Genomic DNA, 15,999 nt, shown 5'->3' with positions numbered 1-15,999 from the left:
TTAAATTGAATCTGAAATCAGTATTTGTTTTATCAAATATAATTGATGATTTTGGGAAATTGAAGTTAACCTCACTTGGGAATCAAAAACAAAACAAAACAAAAAAAACAACCCGTAAGTGATTTGTTCACTATGCTATTAACATGACAATCCAGTTGGAATAGCAATGTGTTAACTTTTAAACTGAATCTCTTCTATGCCTATCAGTGCTGCTTGCTTAGTGGGGTTGAATATAATTTTATATAATCCATGCGGCCAGAATATGGCCATTTAAAACGGAAGGACATCACAAAAGCAGCAGTCAGCAAGCAGTCAGTAAGACAGGGGCAAACTGTTTTAGCTTACTGCCCTCCTTCAACAGCTGCCTGTGTTAGTTCACCAAATGCAGATGACCAGAAATCACTGTCCAAAATCTCACAGAGACCTTACATCAACATCTAGAATTCCATTATGTCTACTGTTTTGGTTAGTTGCAAGTGTTCTAGTCATTCTGCCTAGAAATTGACTTGAGTCATTCTTCTTCCATTATTAAGATAAGAATGTCTATGATGGAACTAAGTTTTCTTACTGCTTTTTTTTTTTTTTTCTGGGATGGATTTAAATGACAATTAAAGTCTCTTTTTAAAACTCTATTTTTAATTTGCCTTAAAACTTCAAGGTAAGGGGAAAAAAGGGAGCCACAAAAATGAGAAGGGTTGGGGATAGACACGGTAGCTCTCATTAGTGGTTAAACCAGCAGAACAGGGAAGTGTATCAAGATGACAAGTCTAAGAGTTTGGAAAATAATTTATTGTACAGATTAGTGTGTAGAGACGGCATTAAGAGGACATTAAAGGAGAGCTACAAACAGACATTGGAATATCTCAACTTAGAACAAAAATACAACTAAAACAATTAAAATTTAAGTAGCTGAAGCAAAGGAAATGGAAGTTTATTTGGTAAACATTAACTGCCTCCCAAACATGCTGCAAAACAGCATAGATGGATGAAATATGGACAAGCTAAATACGCAAAGGGGAAATTATACCCAAAGAAAGAAAATAATTTGTATGGAACATGGCCTAGGCAATGAGGTCATATTTGCTTTTATGTGAAGTTCTGGTATAATTTAATGTCTAGGAGTAGTTGGAGCCATAGAAAATTTGACTTATTTTACAGACTTTAAATAGTTCAGTACAGGACAAGAGTAGACCTTATATTTGGCCTCAATAATTGGAGACAAGGTATTTTGGATCAATTGATGCCATTTTATAAACTCATGTAATTTTGTGTTAAGGGAAGATTGGATTGAATTATAACAAACAGTTGACCATCATAAATTTAATTATTAAAATGCAATAAATGGGAAATTAAATATTGCCTTTTTATAGTGCAAAACAATCATGGGATACAAAATAGTTATCAAACTCAGTTTTGTGACCTGAAAAAGTTCTAGAGATCTGTTGCACAACAATGTGAATATGCTTAACACTATTAAGCTGTGCACTTGTGAAACATTGAATGTTACATTTTTACCACAATTAAAAAACCATATATATTAAAAAATAGATATCAAACATGCTGAAGATAATTGGAAAAACTGAAAACACAAGAAAAGCTCGTATAGAATAAACATAGCTGGAAGCCAGTTCAGGTATGGTCTTTCTTATTTGAGTCAAATATTTGAAAATAAATCATGGAGTGATGCAAAATTATAAAAGATGTGGAATTAGTGAACTAATTTTTTATGGTATTATTGTTCTGCTACTCTTATATATATTATATATATAAATGTATATACATAATACATGTATATATACATATATACATATATGTACATATATATGTATATATGTACATATATATATATCCACAAAAGTATACACATTTTAAGAAAGGAAAACTGTATTAAAATTGTAATACTCAATGTATACCAATAACAAAAGATGACTACAAGTCACATTTTACTTCTGCAATTACAAGAGGTGCTCCAAGCAGTTACCATCAGCCTCCAGACACTTCTGATAATGGCAAACTACTGCTTGAGCAACATTGACCAAAGTGTTCACTTAAATACATTTTTGGGGCACTCCTGGTGTGCCCCAAAATCAATATATATATATGATTCCTAGGTCTAAGTTTATATAATTAGGACTATTAACTACAAATACACCCATTTATTTATGCCATATTGACCTTACTTAAACCAAGAAAATTACTGAGAAAAACCAAGATTAAAACCATAAACTTTACACAGGTTGCCAAGATTCTTGGATAATATAATTATTGTGAATTCATTTGGCATTTGGATAAAAGAGATAGTGTGTAACATTTTTAATGTGGTATTTTTTTAAAACTAAGCAATGAGAATTTTCAGCTTTTTCATAGAAATTGCATAACTGTTTTATTATAGCAGTTTATTGGTAATATTATTTGTTTCCATTAAATTAGATCTCATACTACAATGGAAGAATGTTGTTTGCCAATAACATATGTAAATTTGTTTTCATTTTAGCAAGATTTATTACATTGTGAGTATAGCTAGGACACACAGACAATTTATAGGATAGGGATCTGGCTGGTTAAATTCATAACCTTAATTTATTGCTTTTCCTTGTATTCATAAACACAGAAAGATAGATAAGCGATTTGTTATTTGTTTCTCATGTAATTTTCTACTGTTTATTCTTTTTTTTCCAATTATAGTTGACATTCAATATTATTTTATATTAGTTTCAGGTGTACAGTGTAGTGGTTAGACATTTGCATAACTTATGAAGTGATCTTTCTGATAAGTCTTGTACCACCCACCTGGCACTATACATAGTTATTACAATATTATTGGCTATAGTCCCTATACTGTACTTTACATTCCCATTACTATTTTATAACTACCGATTTGTATTTCTTAACCCCTTCACCATTTTCACCCAACCCTGGTTGGGGGTCTATAACTGACTTTTTGAGATGGAATTTCATACCACTACTCCTGAAATAAGTGATTAGATTGTATAAGTAAGTCACAATTGATATCTTCATCAAGAAGAATGTCCACACATATATTTTTTCAAATTAGTGTTTTGGATTTCTTTGAATAAATATCCAGCAGTGGAATTGCTAGGTAATGAGGTAGTTCTATTTTTAATGTTTTGAGGAACTTCCATACTGTTTTCCATAGTGGCTGCACCAATTTGCAATCCTATCAACAGTACACAAATACACATCCTTGCCAACACTTGTTTGTTGATTTATTGATGATGTGTTCACTGTAGCGCTATTTACAATACATAAGTTACGGAAACAACTGAAATGCCCCTCAATAGATGATTGGATAAAGAAATTGTGGTACATATATACAATGGATTATTACTCTGATATACAAAATATAATATATTACCATTTGTGACAACTTGGATGGACCTAGAGGGTATTTTGCTTAGTGCAGTAAGTCAGACTGAGAAAGACAGTCCACATGATTTCACTTATATGTAGAATCTAAAGAATAAAATAAATGAACAAAGAAGATAGAAACAGACCCACAGATACAGAAAAGAAACTGATGGTTACTAGATGGGAGGGAGGTTGGGAGTTGGGTGAGAAAGTTGAAGGAACTAAGCAATACAAGTTGATAGTTACAGGAGAGTCATGGGGATATAAAGTACAGTATGGGGAATGTAGTCAACAGTATTGTAAAAACGTGTATAGTGTCAGATGAGTAGTAGACTTATTGGGGGGATCCTTTCATAAATTATATAAATGTCTAACCACTATGCTGTATGCCTGAAACTAATATGAAATAATATTGAATGTCAACTGTAATTTAAAAAATAGTCATGCGATGTGTAGTGCAGCATGGGGACTATAGTCAATAATGGTCTAATAACAATGTATAGTGTTGGGGGGGTAGTAGACTTGTTGGGGTTATCGCTTTGTGAGGTATGTAAATGTCTGATTAATATATTTTTCTGTGTACCTGAAACTAATAAAAAACGGGCAGAAAGACTTCTTGTGTCCCACACAGAAAAACAAACAAACAAATAAATAAAATAAAGTATATGGCCATTGTGATGGCTGTTTCCCTCATTTAAAAAAAAAAATGGGGTAGGGGTGGGAGATGAGGGTAAGGGGGATCAAATATATGGTGATGGAAGGAGAACTGACTCTGGGTGGTGAACACACAATGGGATTTACAGATGATGTAATACAGAATTGTACACCTGAAATCTATGTAATTTCACTAACAATTGTCACCCCAATAAATTAAAAAAAAAAAAAAGAATTTGGGCATTTTCATCTCAGTCTACTAAGTATTTTTAAAAGCAAGTTGCAATAATGGTAATAGTTCAGAGGCCAAACAGCTAGAATTGTGATGTTACATTGTGATTAAAGCAGACATGTATTCACCTGAGACATATAGCTTTCAGTCTCCAAATATTTGCACAGGAAAACAAGTCTATCTCTGTAGGTTAAAATTGGAAAAGCTTACCCTTTGAACCAATGCAATTCAGAAGAAGAAGCAAATCTGTGTCTTTCAGAATCACAGTAGGCCCTAATTGTTCCAGAAATAATTACCTGACGTAAGCATGTTTCAAGCCCATCCTATGGCACTTAGACAGGAACCGTTCAGTATCATGTGGCATGGTTTCAATATTAGAGTAATGCATTTGTGGGGAGGGGATTGATCTTAGCACTTTTGCGTTAATCAAATTAGTTCTGAATTGTTCAACTTCATTGGGAAAAAAAAAAAAAAAAAGAAAGAAAGAAAGAAAGAAACAGTATTCAGTGACCTGTTTTCCTTCCAGCATAAATAAAGGCTTTTTTCATCTCTGTCAAGGAAAGCGGAATCAGGTTTATGTTAGCCTGGAAAATAATGGCTTTAAAGAATTTCACAAGCTCATAAATCTGGAAGTGACCTTGAGAAGGTCACTGAACTGCACATTTAGACCACACCTAAGCTGATCCTAGAGAGATGAGACTCTGCCCAGACAAATGAGTTCGTGAAATTCTTTGGCAATAGAAAATAAATGAATTTGACATCTTTCTCTCCAAGAATAATCTCTCTGTTTTGTGTTAGATCCCTGATTCCTTCTTAGGAAATCAGTGAAAATTCCACATGTGGTAAGATTTTATAAAACACAAAGTCGGCAAAATATTAGCTTTTCTTGAAGCAACATATATTGTAAGAGATTAACTATTAAAGGTTTTTACACGTATACAATATTTGGGGAAATAATAAGGAATGCAATATTGCTTTTATGTTCTTTCCTCAATTTTGTTTTGCATTACTTGACGCTATTTTATAACTCATATTAACATTGGGAACAGTGTTAATATTGAATTTTTTCCTATATTTAGTATTAAAGTGATTCCTATTAATAGTATTGCTATTATAACATTCATGGGTGAATTTCATGTCGAATATATTTTTTAAAATCTGATGCTATTATTTTCTCTTAAAAATACAAATCACATTTTCTACCTATAAGTAGAAACACTGGTTTTGGGCCAATGTTTCCAGTTCCCTATAACAAGCCTGCCTTGATTGATTCTGCTTTTTGACTCATCGTTTACTTTTTATATCTTCTGAAGTGTGACTTCTTTGGGTATGTTAATATTTTAAGAAATCAAAGGTATATTTAAGTAGCAAGAATTATATTAGCATATTGTTATAGATTTTTTACAATTAGTATCCTTCTTTCATGACCTTTTTTCTTTTTATTAAAAACAAACAAACAGGAAGTCAGAGGAAATTTGTTGTCCTACTTGTTAATTACCTGAGAAACTTTTGTTTAGTGTAATGCAACATTTTATATGTCAGGCCAAGTTTAGAACACAGATATATGCATTCATTATGAAATTGCCAGAAATTCCTTGCCGTGGTAATACTACATTTACACCTTAACTCATTCTTAAATTCAATTAATTACAATGTTTCAGTGATTGGTGAGTTTCTTGATCGATTAATTAAAAATACATGGATGCTGAAAAAAGCCACACATACAAAGTCTGACAATTAAGTTTGCAAACTTGTTGCAACAATGTTGCTAACCTTTTTTGATATCAGAAGATTATTCATTATGAATTTGTACTAACTGGACAGTTAACCAAGTTTACTATTTGGAAGTGCTGACAAGGCTGCGTGAAAAAGTTAGACGACCTGAACTTTTCACCAACAGTTCAAGACTCTTGCATCACGACAATGCCCCAGCTCACATGGCACTGTCTGTGAGGGAGTTTTTGAGCCAGTAAATAATAACTGTATTGGAACACCATCTTTACTCACCTGATCTGGCCCCCAATGTTTTCTTTCTTCACCCAAAGATAAAGGAAATGTTGAAAGGGAGACATTTTGATGACATTCAGAACATCAAGAGGAATATGATGATGCTCTGATGGGCATTCCAGAAAAAGAGTTCCAAAATTGCTTTGAACGGTGGACTAGGCACTGGCGTCAATGAATAGCTTCCCAAGGGGAGTACATCGAAGGTGACCATAGTGATATTTGGCAATGAGGTATGTAGCACTTTTTCTAGGATGAGTTGGAGAGCTTAATTGTCAGACCATGTACATATTATAAGTTTTTTTAAAAAAATAGAAAATGACAAGAGAGATAGTAATTAGATATGCATTTGTATTTTGTATCATTTATGTAATAAACTTACTTATAGTTAAAATTAAGTTTAAAGTTGTATGTGTATGAATACTTTGATTACTGAAAATGTACAAATTTCCATTTTACCAGGCTAAGGAGAAAAATAGTTACGTGACACAATGTAGGTACTATCTTCATGGAACACCGCTTATTAAAATAAAATAAACTTATGTTAAAATTCAGGTCCATATCAATAATCTTTAATCCACACCTAATTTCTGGTGCAGATATTGTCTGTATCTAATTATAAGACTTGTTAATTCACTCATTAATTCATTCCTTAAAAAATAATTTTTTGTGACTGTAGGCATTGTTCTAGGTGCTGGCAGTACAGAAGGAAAACAGGCAAAAATTCACACATTTATGGATTTACCATTGCAGACAATATATAAATAAATAAAACATGTATAAGGCCTGATGGTCATAAATGGGATTTTAAACATGGAGCTCCAGGGTTACTTAGAAAGTCTCATTGGAACACAAATTTGAATGAGGTGAGGAAAGGAGCTATTTGGATATCTGGGGGATGGAAGTTCTAGAGAGAGGAAACAATAAGTGCAAGGGGCCTGAGACAGGAGTGTGTCTAGGATGTTCAAAGAACAAGGAGGCAACATGGCTGATCGGAGTGAGCAAGTAGGAGAGTAGCAATGGTGTAGGTGATGTTGGATCTGCCAGCAGTTTCTGAGTGTTGGCCGGGATTGTGTCTTGTGAAGCCGAAGAATGGAAACGCAGACCAGGGAGAGGCAAAAGTTTTAAAAAGAGGATAGTTTATAAGAGGCAGGAGAAGAGGTTGCAGCTCCCAAACGGGAGAGGGTCCCAAATGGAAGGGTGCCCCATGACTGAGGCAAAAGCTCTTACTTTTATACCTTCCCTTGCCTGCTTTGGGGAAGGGGAGCTGTTTGAAGAAGGGAACTGTTTGAAGAAGGGAACTGGCGCCTTCTAATGAAATTCGTCTACCAGGTTTGTTCTGCTTGCCCATCCTGAAGGAATTAGCAAAGTAACCCACTCTCTATCAGATATGCTCCATTTGTCAGGCCAAAATGAATTTTATGATTAACCTCAAGGCCTTGTTACATTATGTCCTGGAGTGATGCATTGATTTCAAAACCTGAAGTTTTAGGATATGACTGTCTTTTCTTTATTCCACCAGGGACCTCCCTGTCTACCTAGGGACAAGCTAACTATCCTGTATCAGCAACAACTGAAGTCAAAGAGACAGTGGGGTGAGAACGAAGCAGCTAACATAAAGCCTTGTCCATTTTATAAAACCTGCTTATATTCTGGGTATTATGGGATGCTATCAAAGTATTTTGAAATCCCAAAATCAATATTAATTAAGCAGATACATTTTCTGCTATTATTGTATTCTTCCAAAAGAAATTATTGCTGTGCATATTGATGTTTCTATCACTTTATCCTCTAGAACAAACTTACTGAAATGTCCTAGTATAAAATAACAATTACCCATTTTGCTTTGAAAGGAACACTGAATTTTGAATTGCCAACCACAGCTTCCTCCTAAGTAAATTTAGAATAATAATATACAATAATATAGCACACAATTATGCAATAAAAAATGATACCAAAAATGCAATATTATTTCAGTGTAACATTATTTGCATCAAAGGAATGAGGATGAAATGGGATAATATATGTGAAAGTGCTTCATAAACCATGTGAGGACTGTAGTGAGGGCAACATAGCAGCCAACCATGAATCACTTTGATTCTGTTAGGCATACCAGGATGGGAAAGAACCCAAGCGGCACTCAGAGAGTTAGGAAGGTCAGCTTTATTACGCCAGCGGGCTCAGCGGGATCTTTCACAAAGACTGAGCCCCTAGCAAGGTTTTGAGCAGGTTTTTATGAGTTAGGGACATCCTTGAGTTGGGGAATGAGTAGGTGTCATCTGGTGATTGGCTCAAGGTGTGGCTTGGAGGGGGTTATGCAGAAGTGGGCTGGGGCTTAGGCTGGGGACTTTTCTCTCAGTGCTCGGGCCACCATTTTACGTCAGTTTCTCCATCAATTCCTATAGACATGCACAGTTCATGAGTAAAGTTTAAGGGAAAAATGTAACGAGGGAGGGAGAATATACTGGAAAATCAAGTGGCATTTTAATTTGTTATTTTTCAGACTTTCATGCCAATATCTCTCTTCTCATATTGCTGCCTCACATTTCCTGTTCACTGACTGTTCATTCTTCATATGGTTATCGTATATTAAAGCAATATTATTTTCCATATGATCATTTGAAAATTTTTCTGCTTAGATAAGATAAAAGTTGGAAGCCAATGCAAAATGAGATAAGCCCTCTGAAACAGTTCTTTTAGCTTTGAGAAAGAATGGAAACAATGGTGATGTTGACAACCAGTGAGATTCATTATTATTGAAATGGTGACCCTATATCTTCTAGTTTGAGATTTAAACCTCCAGTGTAATTCGATTTAACAATGTTGTTTGGCTTGGGACAAAAGTTTGAAAAGTTTTTCTTTTCTTTGCTTTCCTCCACTCCCCTTCAAAACTTAATGACTCTGTTTACTATACATTTACTGTGCATACCAGTTTCAATGGTTCTGTTTACTCCAGACGTTATGCATACCTTCCTCAATGACTTGAAGGAAGTTTTTACATCTGTATAAGATCCATTCTTATTGTGGGGGCAGACCAGTTTCTGGGAAGCACTTTTTTTCAGGAATTGTCTGACCAACTTCTTTCCTTTGTTCTACCTCTCTTTGCAAGCCTATAAAAAACTTTTTGACTTATTAATCGTGGGAAGGCAGTCTTTGTGACAAGGAGTCCACTGACTTCCCTTAACGCTGGCATTTTGGAATAAACCTGCTTTTCCACCAACTTTGCCTCTTGAGTTTTGGCTTTCGTGCGGCGAGCAGCTAGACCTTTTACATGGTAACATTACTGTATATCAATAGCTAGAGACTAAGTTTCATTCTCCTCTTTTTATAGTTTTAATTCTCTACACATAGGTGAAACTCCTGGTAGTTTATTTGTTGCCTGATAAGACTGGTAATTTATGGAGGTTTCTATTCCCCAAAAGGGTTATATAGCTTGAGGCCATGATACTAAGAGAATGACATACCACAAAACTTAACGAAACTATACAATATTCATTCTAAAATCTATAAGCAATATTTTTTAATTTCCAATATTTTAGGAAGTTATGACATAGTAAATTGTCATGACAAATAAGAGAACAGATTAAACGATTTGTACTCTAAAAATGCCATTTTAATCATAACTATACTGTAATTACACATCATACTAAAATATTAAGATTATATATTATGAACATGTTAAAAACTATAAAATTCACTGTTATATATGGATGAATAATAGCATCTGTTTAGAAAATATACCACCAGTCCCATATCTTACAATTTTGTAGCAATTATGATTTACTATATTGTAAATGTTACTTTTAATAATTTGGCATAAATTGAATATACAATTATTTCTTTACTAAATGAGGATTAGTAAATAATGCTACATTTCTTTTATTGCTATTGTTTAGCATTTTTCTAGTTTTCACAATTAATGGCCTTAATTTTAAACTATTCATCAGAAAAGTTAAGTAATCAGTTTCTATTATCACCATCACTATTGATTTTCCAATACATGTAAGATACTAAATAAAGTCAATTATTTTTAACATTAGAGTTTAATTGAGTATAGTTTCAAAGAATAGCCTAATGCCCCTAATTAAAATACTTCAAATTACAGGCTGATTTCACAAGACAGTTGTTACAGAGGACATTTTTAAGCAAGGGAAGATGAGAATGATGCAGAATATTTTCTTTATGAGAGCTGGGATCCTTTCTCGTGAGACCAAAGAATGGAAACACGGACCAAGGAGAGGTGACGAGTTTTTTTAAAAAGAGGATAGTTTATTGAAAGCAAAGGGTCAGAGTTCCTGAGCCAGAGGGGGTCCTGAATGGGGGTGCCCAGTGACGGAGGCAAAAGTTCTTACTTTTAAACCTTCCCTTGCCTGCTTGGGGAAAGGGGCTGGTACCTTCTAAAGGAATTTGTCTATCAGGTTTGTCCTGTTTGCCTACCCTGAAGGGATTAATGAAATAACCCATTCCTATCTATCAGATCTGCTCCCTTGTCCAACCAAAAGGAATTTATGAGATAATTTATTAACCTCAAGGCGAGTTCTCATATCTTTGTCCTGGATTGAAGGAGACATTCCAGAACCTGGAGTTTCAGGATATGGTTACCTTTTGCTTATTTCACCAGGGATCTTTCCTGTCTGCCTAAACAACATGTTAACTAACCTGTCTCAAGAAGATCATGTTAGAAGTGTTTATAAGAATCTGTAGATATGGAGATGAAGAAGAAAATGATCTAAGTTGCCCAGACTGTATGAAAGGCTTGCAAAAGTTTCCAAGAAAATCCATTGGAAAATAAGCGCTCTAGTATGCTGAAGAAAGAAAGAATAAGAAAAAAAATACATTTTTTTTCAACCGTTTCTTTTTCCTTTTTCCTTTTTATCCAGAGGTGTAACACGCTTGTTTATTCTCAGTGTTTTTAAAAAATAATTTATTTATTTTTCAACTACAGTTGAATACAATCTTATATTAGTTTCAGGTATAGAACAAATTGATTAGACATTTGTCGTGCGGGAGACCCTGCTGGGTCTCTGCTCCCGCTCCCCATACAAGAACGCAGGATATGGTGAGGCCAAAAAGGAACACCCACGGAGCCATAGGTAGGGGAGTCATACCACTATATTCTCTCTGGCGGCACTATACTCTCACTGGAAGCTGGATCCACACTGTCCGCAAACCGCCATCCACACTTGCCAGCCCAGCCACCATCTTCTTGCTAGCCCCCATTCTCTCTCTTCTCCTTCTCTCCTCCGTAGCCGCAGCAGTTATATTGGCAGCTAATTGGCTAACTGGCTACAGCTGACGGCCAATCAGCCACAGCTGACGGCCATCTACTACCCGAGCCAGCACTCCTCCACGTGAGGCCGAGAGCCTGTAAACTACTTTCTGGGGCTCTGCCCCCACACATTTATATAACTTACTCTTTTTACATGAAACAGTTGTCATGCTGGGTGGCATGCGGGGTATCTTCTGGGGTCTCTAGTCCCGCTCCTTGCTTAAGAACGCAGGATATGGTAAGGCCAAAAAGGAACACCCACGGAGTCATAGATAGGGGAGTCATACCAATATAGTCTCGCTGGTGGCTGGGTTGGAAACACAGGAAGCTGGAGTGTCCTGCAGGAGACTCTGCTTGCTGCGCCATTTGTCATGCAGGGTGACAGGCGGGGGTCTCTTCTGGGGTCTCTAGTCCCACTCCCCACATAAGAACGCAGGACATGGTGAGGCCAAAAAGGAACACCCACGGAGCCATAGGTAGGGGAGTCATACCACTATAGTCTCACTGGAGGCTGGATTCACACGATGTGCGACCTCCCATTCCCCAGCGCAGCCGCGGCAGTTGTATCAGTGGCCAATTGGCTAACCGGCTACAGCTGACGGCCAACTAGCCACAGCCCACGGCCATCTACTACCCAAGCCAGCACCCCTCCATGTGAGGCTGAGACCCTGGAAACTGCTCTCAGGGACTTTGTTCCCATAGGGAGCCACACAATCCGTAACCCACACTCCGCTCTTGCTAGCCCCCATTTTCTGCTAGTGTAGCCACGGCAGTTATATTAGTGGCCAATGGCTCACTGGTTACAGCTGACAGCCAACTAGCCACAGCTGATGGCCATCCAATTACAGTTGATGGCCATTTGCTACCTGAGCCAGCATCTTTCCACGTGAGGCCGAGGGCCTGGAAACTGCACTCCTGGCTCTGTCCCCACAACAGTATATAAAGAAAACTTGTTTTTCTCCTCATGCATGTTTTAAAGGCAGAGCATAGTAAACCCTTGTAAGTTGAATGTCAGTTAACTCCTTTTTTCCCCGACTGGTTTACTTGTATGGACTGTACTTTTTTACTTGTGCAGAAAAATACATGTAATAGGATCTTGCTGTCAATAAAAAGGGTAGATAGTTAATTGAATGAGCAATAGTGGTGAGATAATTGCTCTCATATGTGTGGCAACACAGATCAAAGGACAATAAAGCATATGAGTGCTGATTCATTAATGAGCAACATAGGTGCAAGCCATTTTCCTCCTTTTATTTTTGTTTTAATTATCAAACTAACCTGCCAAAATTTTTGAACTGTGCAATATCAAACGAGGTTTTTAAGGACTTCCCATTTCTATTGCAATCAAAGATTTAAAGGTTGACTTCATAGGAAAGCTCAATCGTTTTCTGGACATTTTTGAGAAATGGCACCAGTTGCTATTTTGTTATTTATTTATGCCGTTTTATTATCCCCCAAATATTTTGGTACTTGGAAAGGTGATCACAATTTTATTTTATGGATACATATACCCTCATATGCTAACAAAGGCTTTTAATCTTGGGTAGTACAGAGAGGATGACCAATTGTTTTGAGAGGGATTTTCCAGGATGTGGGACTGTAATGATACAGGATCCTAGTGTCTGGTGTGTTCCCAGAGATTGTTGTTTCACGTCCTTGACGAATGAGAATGCAAACCGGAGAGGCAATGTGGGGGCAGAGCCCCAGAAAGTAGTTTCCAGGCTCTCGGCCTCACATAGACAGGTGCTGGCTCAGGTAGTAAATGGTCATCAACTGTGATTGGATGGCCATCAGCTGTGGCTAGTTGGCCATCAACTGTAACCAGTGAGCCATTGGCCACAATATAACTGCTGTGGCTACGCTAGCAGAAAAGAGAGAAAAAATGGGGGCTAGCAAGAAGATGGCGGCTGGGCTGGCGAGTGTGGATGGCGGTTTGCGGAGAGTGTGGATCCAGCCTCCATTGAGAGTATAGTGCTGCCAGAGAGAATATAGTGGTATGACTCCCCTACCTATGGCTCCGTGGGTGTTCCTTTTTGGCCTCACCATATCCTGCGTTCTTGTATGGGGAGCGGGAGCAGAGACCCCGCAGGCCGCCTGGCACGACAAATGGCGCAGCGAGCAGGGTCCCCCGCATGACAGGCAAGTTTTAAGCAGTACAGTTTTATTGTGAAGCGCAAGAGGAAAGCTCTCTGGAGAGGTGGGCAGATCCGAAAATGGAATACCCCCTCCCCCCACAACAGGGCTATGCTAGGAACTATGATGTCTTTGAGTCAGAAATGATCAGTCTCCTGTACTTGGGCAGTTAACTTTGACGGGCTCTGCAGTTTGAAATTGTTAACTACAAGCTGACTGGCCCCTCTGCACCTGTGCTGATTATTCTGGCAGGTGCTTGTCGTGCAGGAGACCCTGCTCGCTCCGCCATTTGTCGTGCGGGGTGGCCTGCGGGGTCTCTGGTCCCGCTCCCCACATAAGGATGCAGGATATGGCTAGGCCAAAAAGGAACACCCACAGAGCCATAGGGAGGGGAGTCATACCACTATAGTCTCACTGGTGGCACTATAGTTTCACTGGAGGCTGGAGTCACACGACCTGCAACCTGCTGTCCACTTCTCTGCCTGCCAACCGACTGACTCTACTCGAATCCCAACTCACCAGAGCAGCTGCAGCAGTTATATCAGTGGCTAATTGGCTAACTGGCTACAGCTGATGGTCAATTAGCCACAGTGGACAGCCATCTACTACCCGAGCCAGCACCTTTCCACGTGAGGCCAAGAGCCTGGAACTTGCTCTCTGGGACTCTGTCCCCACACCATGCAGCTTGAAATTGTTAGCTATTTTAAAGTCATTTCCTTTGGCCTTTGTTATGTTCTCAGCTTTAATACCCTCCTCCTCAGCCATGTCCCTGACTGCCTATGGTTTTTCTATCTCAGTAAGTGCTAAAACTGACAGAGTCTTGGGCAAACTATGTAGGTGATTATTTTAGCAGATATCATTAATATATTTGAAAATATTTATTATAAAAATCAAATCAGGTGTATGTGAGTCACAGGTAAAACTATTAAAGCTAAGTAAGATAAGGTGTTGTTGGGCATTCAAAATAAAAGATATATGCATGGTTCCAACTGCCCACTGAAGTGCCTGTGACTTTTAGGGAAGACCGTATAGATAGTAAACCATGACTATCCATATCTGTCATATAGTAGATGCTTTGTAAATGTACAGGCAAATGAAATTAGTTTTTAATTTAGGAAATCTTGACATATTGATAGAGAGCTGTGGGGACAGGGTCCCAGAGAGCAGTTTCCAGGCTTTTGGCCTCATGTGGAAAGGTGCTGGCTCGGGTAGTAGATGGTCATCAGCTGCAATCAGATGGCCATCAGCTGTTACCGTTTAGCCATTAGCCACTAATATAACTGCCGTGGCTACGCTAGGGGATGGGTAGGTTGGCAGAGAAGCAGACGCTGGATTGCATATCGTGTTGATCCTACTTCCTGTGTCTCGCCCAGCCACCAGTGAGATGGGGGTGAAGGAAGACCCCTCATTGGGGTACTGGCAGATGTTCACTTTTGTGTCTCAACCAGCCGCCATCGAGAATATAGTGGTATGACTCCCCTATCTATGGCTCTGGTGTTCCTTTTCAGCCTCACCATATCCTGAGTTCTTGTATGGGAGCAGGACCAGAGACCCTGCATGACAAGAGCACCAAAATAAATAATGTTGCCTTTTGTTTAAAATCTATATTTCCATACAAAAAATTGCCAGATCCCTTAGCTTTGGCGAACTGTGTTTCCAAAGCCCTAATGATGTCATCAAAGAAATTCTGAAGAAACTTAAGTGCAAAGTAACAACACGAATCTCAAAAGCATCTCAGATCCATATGGGAAAAAAATTAGGATCTTAAGTTACGTCGACAAAAAAAAACACCCAACCTAAGAGAAAGCTTATAAGAGTTTATCTGAGCCAAACTGATAGCAATTGCCGGGAAGCAAAATCTCAGCGAATTGAAAAAATGCTCAGCAAAATGGTGGTTTGCACCTTACTTTATGCGTAGAATCAAAGGAGGAGGGTTACATGAAATTCATTGGTGTTAGATTAAGGGGGTGGGGAAATTTCTGGGATTGGATAAAAGTAAATTGGAGAGACAGGTACTTCTTTTACATAAGTGGGTGCAGGATAGTTAATAGTTCACCTTTTACAGCACATAGAGATGTTAATCAGGGGACAAGAATAATAATGAAGGATTCTGTAGTTTCCTGCTCAGGTCTGGAAAAAGGGATTACTCTGACATTCCAAGGGCTGGTTATCTTAGGTGCAAAAAGTCAATAGACAGGCTCACTTAAGGTGAAGATTGACTTTATGAAGGAAGCTTCAGGCTAAAGATGTGACTCCCGCCATGGGCCACCTTAATTATGAATTTTTTATATTCATACTATCTTATTTGTTTATTTTCAGTTTCCTGAGCTTGTCAGGT

Source organism: Rhinolophus sinicus, chromosome 18 (assembly GCF_057876585.1).
Source record: "Rhinolophus sinicus isolate RSI-liver-muscle chromosome 18, RSI-T2T, whole genome shotgun sequence".
NCBI classification, from domain to species: Eukaryota; Metazoa; Chordata; class Mammalia; order Chiroptera; family Rhinolophidae; genus Rhinolophus; species Rhinolophus sinicus.
The sequence above is the reverse complement of the archived record's forward strand: the minus strand, read 5'-3'. Positions refer to the sequence as shown.